Source organism: Urocitellus parryii, chromosome 1, assembly GCF_045843805.1.
Source record: "Urocitellus parryii isolate mUroPar1 chromosome 1, mUroPar1.hap1, whole genome shotgun sequence".
NCBI lineage: Eukaryota > Metazoa > Chordata > Mammalia > Rodentia > Sciuridae > Urocitellus > Urocitellus parryii.
Genome location: NC_135531.1, coordinates 213,425,747 through 213,432,815, shown reverse-complemented (window position 1 = coordinate 213,432,815; position 7,069 = coordinate 213,425,747). Strand labels below are relative to the sequence as shown.

The following is a 7,069-nucleotide window of genomic DNA, read 5'->3' as shown; positions in this document are numbered from 1 at the left end:
AAGACATCAATGAGTGTTGCACCCTTCACTCAATCCTCCCCTTCTTCAACAGGTGGGTTGGGCCAGAAAAGAAAAACAGCTCCTATTTCAGTCTCCTCCAATCTCCTTGGCCTGCTGGTGAGACCACGTATTCTGGTTGATTCAGGCTGCCGTAAACCTGGCAGCAAAACCTCAGCCCTTCAGGTGGAAGCCTGCAGTTTTTCTGTACTTACTGGGTTGGACAAATGAGCTTAATTCTGGGGTTCAGAATTAGGATGTCTCATTGTCATATATCTATGTCTCCAGCTTAGATATTTTTCTGTATTAAAGAATATTTTGATCCTTGTCTCTTATCTCCTCATTATCTTCAGCTGGCATGGAATTTGGGTGGGAAGACAGATAATATTGATTGGCTTTCTTGAACTGTAGTACATGTAACTGGAGCACATCAACTGATACCACCTCATGAAGTCAGAGAAGCCTCCAATAATGAGAAAACCACTGCTCTCAGTCTTGAAATATTATCCAGATTGTAATCATCAACAAAGATAGAAAACTCCACACAAAGGCATACACGTTCATGGTGAGTTCAAGTAACTCCCAGAATTTGGCATTGCTAGAACAAAGCAGGAGAGAGAGGCAGTAAAGCTAAGCAGGTGTTCATCAATGTTATGGTTTAGATAAAAAAATGTCCCCCAAAGAGATCCATGTGTTAGGCAATGTAGCAATGTGCAGAGATGAAAACATTGGATTATGATAGCTGTAAACTCAACAGTGCTGTAATCCATTTGATGGGTTAATAATTTGAATAGTGGGTGGTAACTGTAGGCAGGTGGGGTGTGGCTGAAGGAAGTAGTCTCTGGAGACTTGGCCTTGAACTGTATCTGTCCCTGTCCCCTTCTCTGTCTCTCATTTCTCTTTTTGACTGCAATGAGCTGAGCAGCTTTCCTCTGCTACACCCCTCCACTATGATGCTTCTGCCTTGGAGACAGACAACCATGGACCGAGCCTCTGAAACATTTTCTCTGAGTTGTTCTTGGTAGGTATTTTGTTCACAAGCAACGGAAAGTTAACTAGCTTAAGGGACAAGAACACAGAGCTGTATCAGATTCCAAATCAGTCTGGCTTATGAAAGAAAGGTTGGGTGGGGGGAATCCTTGACAACAATGAGGTTGTAGCTGCAGTTTGAGAAGCAAGCTTGGGAAAAGACGGGAAGAAATAGTCCTTCAGTCTCAGCAGCAGGAACTTCAGCAGAGCCTCTTTAAGGCCCTGCCTCTGGAATAACTAGAATATTTCCCTGTATCCTGGTGACTGTAAAAACACAAATTCCTACTGGGAGCAGTGGTGCATCCCTGTAATCCCAGCAACTTGGGAGGCTGAGGCAGGAGGACTGCAAGTTCAAAGCCAGCCTCAGCAACTTAGGGAGGCCCTAAGCACCTCAGTGAGACCCTGTATCACAAAGTAAAACATTAAAGGCTGGGGTTGTGGTAGAGCACATGCTTTGCCTAGGATGTGCAAGGCACTGGGTTCAATCCCCAGCACTACAATAAATAAATAAATAAATAAATAAATAAATAAACAAACAAACAAAATAAAGGTATTGTGTCCATCTACAACTAAAAAAAATATATTTTTTAAAAATAATAAAATATTAAGGGCTGGGGATGTGACTCAGTGGGTAAGCCCCTCTGGGTTCAATCCCCAGGACCCCCCCCCCCCGCCAAAAAAAAAAGATGCAAACTCCTAGGAAAGACTGACTAACTGTATACTTCACCCTGGCACATTGCATAGTGGGGATACAGGGGAGGAGGTGCTAGCGAGGGCATTTTTAACAGTGCTACTAGGATCTCATGGAATGGGAGAGTAGCAATTCCTCAAAGGAAGAAGTGGATGCTGTCACCCAAGAAAAGGAAAGAATGTTCTGCAGGAAAAATATCAAGTATCCACTACAGTGTTTCTAGGCAATGCTAAAGAATTTAGAAATTAGTTACCATGCATTGGGTTCCTATGCACACAATCTAGTGTTTTCCAAAAGTGTGTTCCATGGAATTTTTATGATATAGTACATGAAAAGATCAAATTAAGTTTGGGAAATGCTGAGCAAATTATTACTCCTCTAAGAGCATTATGGATATTTGCAGAATAAAGTCTAAGAAGTTCTTCAGTAGAGAAACTTATTTAACTTCCTTTAACTCTTCATGTCTAAATTTAATTATAAAAATCCTCATTTAAAAATATCAACTAATCATTAACATCCTATAAAAGGTATCTGAAATACTCTTTGGAATTGTTGTCTTATTTAATTCTAAGAAACTCTGCTAATCAAGTATTTTTATTCTCATTTTATAGATGAGAAAGGTTTACACATGAGATAAGCAAAACTCAAATTTATTAAAAACAAATAAGCAAGCAAGCAAAACAACAAAAATCCCAATATTTCTTCATGTGTGAGTGGCAAAGTTCTGGGAGAGCATGTAGGATGGAAAATATTCTTTCAGTCATTTTTGAAAAATATAATCTGCAGTAGGTGACATTTAATTATATATTTTAAAATCTGATAATTGTCTTTTCCTCTTCAAGTTACAAAAAGAAAATAAAACTAAAGGAATATCTTGATCTTTTTAGTTGTGTGTGTGTGTGTGTAATATTGACGATTGAACCTAGAATGCAGAGGTCTTCTACTCACTAACCTACATGCCCAGCTCTTTTTCTAATTGCATTTTTTTAGTATTGTTTTTAGTTTTCATTCTTACTTCAATTGACATTTAAAGGAATTGTAATTGTATTTTGAGACAGGATCTAAGTTGCAAAGATGGCCTCAAACTTGTTTGTGATCCACCCGCCTCAGCCTCCCACGTAACTAGGATTACAGACATGTGTCTCTATGCCCTGCTATCTTGATTTTCTTTAGGCCAAAAATCAGTCTGTTGGAAAGTCATTACTGAAAATATGGAGAAATATTAATACCAAATAATCTGGTTAGAGACCTAATTCTATTTGGCCAATTGATTGAGAAGATACTACAGGATCCTGAAGACTGGCATCAAAATATTGTATTCCAGACTACTATGGGCAATAAACTGAAAACATGATTTGTTAATTCTTAAGGTGAACTATTAATTGAATTTGATTTATCAGTGTCTGTAATAATTTCTTCTTTAGGAAATCAAAACCATGCATCTGGAACTAATAATGTATTTTTTAAAATGCCTTCTTAACATCTTGATTTTTCTTAAAAAGCATTAATAATACTGGAAAGTAAAAACAATGAAAAAACTCTTGCTACTTTGTTGGTACACCAGAACTATGGATAGTTTAATGGAAAGATGGCCATTTAGAAAGCATAAAGTTTATTTAATGGCAAATGAAAATGGGGAACTGAGAGAACATTCCATGATTTCGAAGATAACACAGCATAGCCCAGAGTTGCTGCTTCCCTGATCCCCAGAGTTCATCACTGTGGATGGTGCTTTATTGCATCAGATGTGAGAAAACTCCTGGGCAATTTTCAGGCATGTCTTAAAAAGCTTTTTAGAATGCATAACATACATGCAAATACAAATGCATATACCATATGTGTTAGACCAAATATGCTTTTTAAACTAAACACCTCAAGGGAGTTTTTATACCTCGAATTTTACCTTTCCCAACATTTCAGAAACTCTTATGTCAGGTTTGCTGTTAAGCAAAACAACCCTATTATTCTCTGGTTATTTATTGTGAAACTGGCATTTCCTAAGTTCATGCCTCAGCTTAAATAAGTCCAGGCTTCTGGCTTACTTAGGACCCATTCCTGCACCCATCTTTCAGTTTCCCCAGTGCCTATCATTTCTCTCTATCTTCTGAGCTACTTTTTTTTTTTTTTAAAACTAGGGATTGAAGCCAGAGGTGCTTTATTGCTAAGCTACATCCCCAGCCCGATTTTGTAATTTCTTGAGAGACAGGGTCTCACTGAATTGTTTAGTGCCTCACTTTTAAAAAAAAATTATTTTTTTTAGTTTTAGGTGAACACAATATCTTTATTTTATTTTTATGTGGTGCTGAGAATCAAACCCAGTGCCTCACGCATGCTAGGCAAGCGCGCTACCACTTGAGCCACATCCCCAATCCCTGGCTTTGAACTCATGATCCTCCAGAGCTGCTGGGATTACAGGCATGGTACGCCACTGTGCCTGGCCTGAACCACACACTTTAATTAGTGCCTAACCAATTGCTTCACACCTATTCTGTTCCCATTGCAATTGTATTTTGAGAGCATGTACTGCCTACTATCTAATTGAAAATTAACTTTCCTTTAAATGAATCATTGAAAATTTCTATCTTCCTCAAGTAGAATTATTATAAGAAGCAGGATTTTTCTTATTAAATAACTATACAATTAAAGTCAGGAATGCATAAAATACGTAAATATTTAATACCTTTAAGTTCTAAGCACTTTGTGTCCTGAAATAAGATGATCCAAGATCTCTATAAATTCCTATATATTGGGGCTGGTTCTGAGGCTCAGTGGTAGACTGCCTACCTCGCATGTGTGAGGCAATGGGTTCAATCCTCAGCACCACATAAAAATAAAGATATTGTGCACATCTACAACTAAAAACTATTTTAAAAAATTCCTATATATTATCTTTATAAATTGTTTCAATTTATAAATTATTTACAGAGTATATTAGCAAGATATTTTAGAATATCTCCCAAACTGCAATCTTGTAGGCTAGAGATCATCTACAGTAGGACTTCCCTCTCTGAAACTGCAAGAGGAGGCAAAGATGGCCTTATTGGCTTTAAGGTCATTGTGTTAAACTGTTGGCATGTGTAGGCAGAGGTCTCTTTCATATATTTTGTTGAAAGAATAGTATAACCATTTTGCTCATCACATTAGTGAAGAGAAAGTATTATTTAAGTTTGACAAGAACATGGAGAGACAAGAACCACTATGTGATGCTCAAAAAGCAAAAATCTTTACACTGTTATGCTCAGTATTTCCATTCCCATATAACAATATCCTAAGTATATGTTCATAAATGTGGATAAATATTTATGTACAAAACAAAACCAAACAAAACCATAAAGATTTATGTAAAAAGATGTTTAATACAGCATTAGCTATACTAAGAGAATGTTGAAAAATGTTGAAACCACCATCTAGCAATAAGGAAAATGTTATATGAATTAGGCTGTGTTTCCATGTTAGGCATTAGAAAAAAATAAATAAAGCTAATGAAGAAATTTTAGGTATGGAAAGTGCTCAGGATACAAATTCCAATGTTAAAAAGGCAGTTTGTGAGGCATTTTTGTCAAATTGTTGATATTTACCTGAGCAAAGGAAAGAAACTACTATAACTATATATAACTATATATGAGGGTTTTATCTTTGAGTGGTGTGATTATTAGCTATTTATTTTCTTATTTATATCTTCTACATTTTTTTACAGAGCTTTATTATTTATATGATCATAAACTTGATTTTGAAAAATACTGTTTGGCAGTACTTTAGAATGTAATTAGGTGTTCAAAGTCTACAATCATGATACACTCTGATAATTTAAAAATCACAAGAATTTCACAAAATCATGAATTTTGACTTTTCCATTCCCCTTTAGTCTTCCATTACAATCATCGCCCATGATCTTTAAATGTGAGCCTTTTTAGGTTAATACTCTTCAAATGTATGTCTTTGGTTTCCTAGGGCTGATATATTTTAATGTACTGGTAGGGCAATTGTGTAGTCAATTACCCTCGGGAACCTGCAGTCTACAATAGGGAAAGGCTGAAGAAATGCACAATGGGTCATGGGATACATGGATAGCCACTGGGCCCAGTCTGGTGGGTAGGGAAACCTCAGGACTGGGTCAGGGAGTTTAGCAGCCAGTCCAGGACAGACAGCTTTGGGAAACCCAGGCATGCAGGCAATGGCAGAGGACACTGCGTTGAGGACACTGTGTTGAGGACACCGAAGACTAGCATAAATAGAAGAAACCAATTGAAAAGTCTCAGAGAAGAACCAAGACAGTGTAGGCTGGAGAAATACAGTAAGGCAAAGGGAGATTTACAAATGTTAAGGTGGGACACATGTAAATGCGGTGTTCCTTCATAAGCACATTTCAGGGATTCATTCATGAATACTGTTTGGCAGTACTTTAGAATGTAATTAGGTGTTACATTCAGCTGAGAAAAAAACTGCCACCTAAAGTCTCAGAAGTCCGAACTCACCTCTACCGCGCACACCAGAATACTGAGGAGCGCTCTCAGTCGGAGATAGTAGGATACGCATGCGCCGAGCAGCCCTGAGGGCGGGGCCTGTTTCCGCCGGGGATTTTCCCTGGGCTGAGGCCTTGTGGGCCTTACCTGTACCTCACGTGACTTGCGCCGCCCGCCCGGCACGGTCCGCGCCCTCCCGTTAGTCGTGGTGAGCGAGGCCGTGCCCACTGACCGGCTTAGCCGAGGCTATCCGCCCTCAGTGCTTCCTTGTTGGCGGCGTGTGAACCTTAAGGTGTTCCAGAATCGGTTCTCAGCATACCGGACCGGACCGGGACCTCGACGGCAGGGACGCGCTGTTGTGCCGCCTCGGCTGACAGGTGCGGGTGCGAGACCCAGCCCAGAGCAGGGGAGTCAGCCGCGCGGTAAACGCGCGCTCCAGAGGCCGCCTCCTCCCAGAGGCCACCCGGCTCAAGAGTTGGGCAAACTCTTTGGTGCAAGGGAAGTAAGTCGCGAGCTTTATTTTGGGGGTGTCTGGCGCCTGTAGGGTTTGGTTTGTATTGGACGAGGATGCTTGCATGTGTTGACCGTGGCTTGCTGAGCGAGTTTGCCCGAGGTTTAGCGTTAGCATGACAGCTGAGCCCGGGCGGGACGCCCACACCTGTGACAGGTAGAGAGAGGTAGGCTTGAGTGCGCTTTTCAGACCTACATAGCGGGTCACCATCCCTTGCTTCTAAGGCTGTACCGCCTCACACCGCTGAGGGGGCCCAAGTGCCACGAAGTGGTGGGAGCCATAGTGAGTTTGGGAAATACCCTGTGTGCGCTCGAACAGTTGGGATTTGGAAGTTCTCCAGAAAGCACCACCTGATCTTCATTGCTTTCAGCGCAATAA

General features: G+C 40.0%; 1 protein-coding gene across 1 annotated transcript in view; it reads left to right on the top strand.

Moving 5' to 3' along the window:
- The first annotated feature begins 6,301 nt into the window (after positions 1-6,301).
- Wdsub1 (WD repeat, sterile alpha motif and U-box domain containing 1) overlaps positions 6,302-7,069 on the top strand; it is a 44,025-nt gene continuing 43,257 nt past the window's right edge. The window contains exon 1 of the mRNA XM_026401465.2: positions 6,302-6,682. The gene's annotated coding sequence lies outside the window, so the exon portion shown is untranslated. The remainder of the gene's footprint in view (positions 6,683-7,069) is intronic.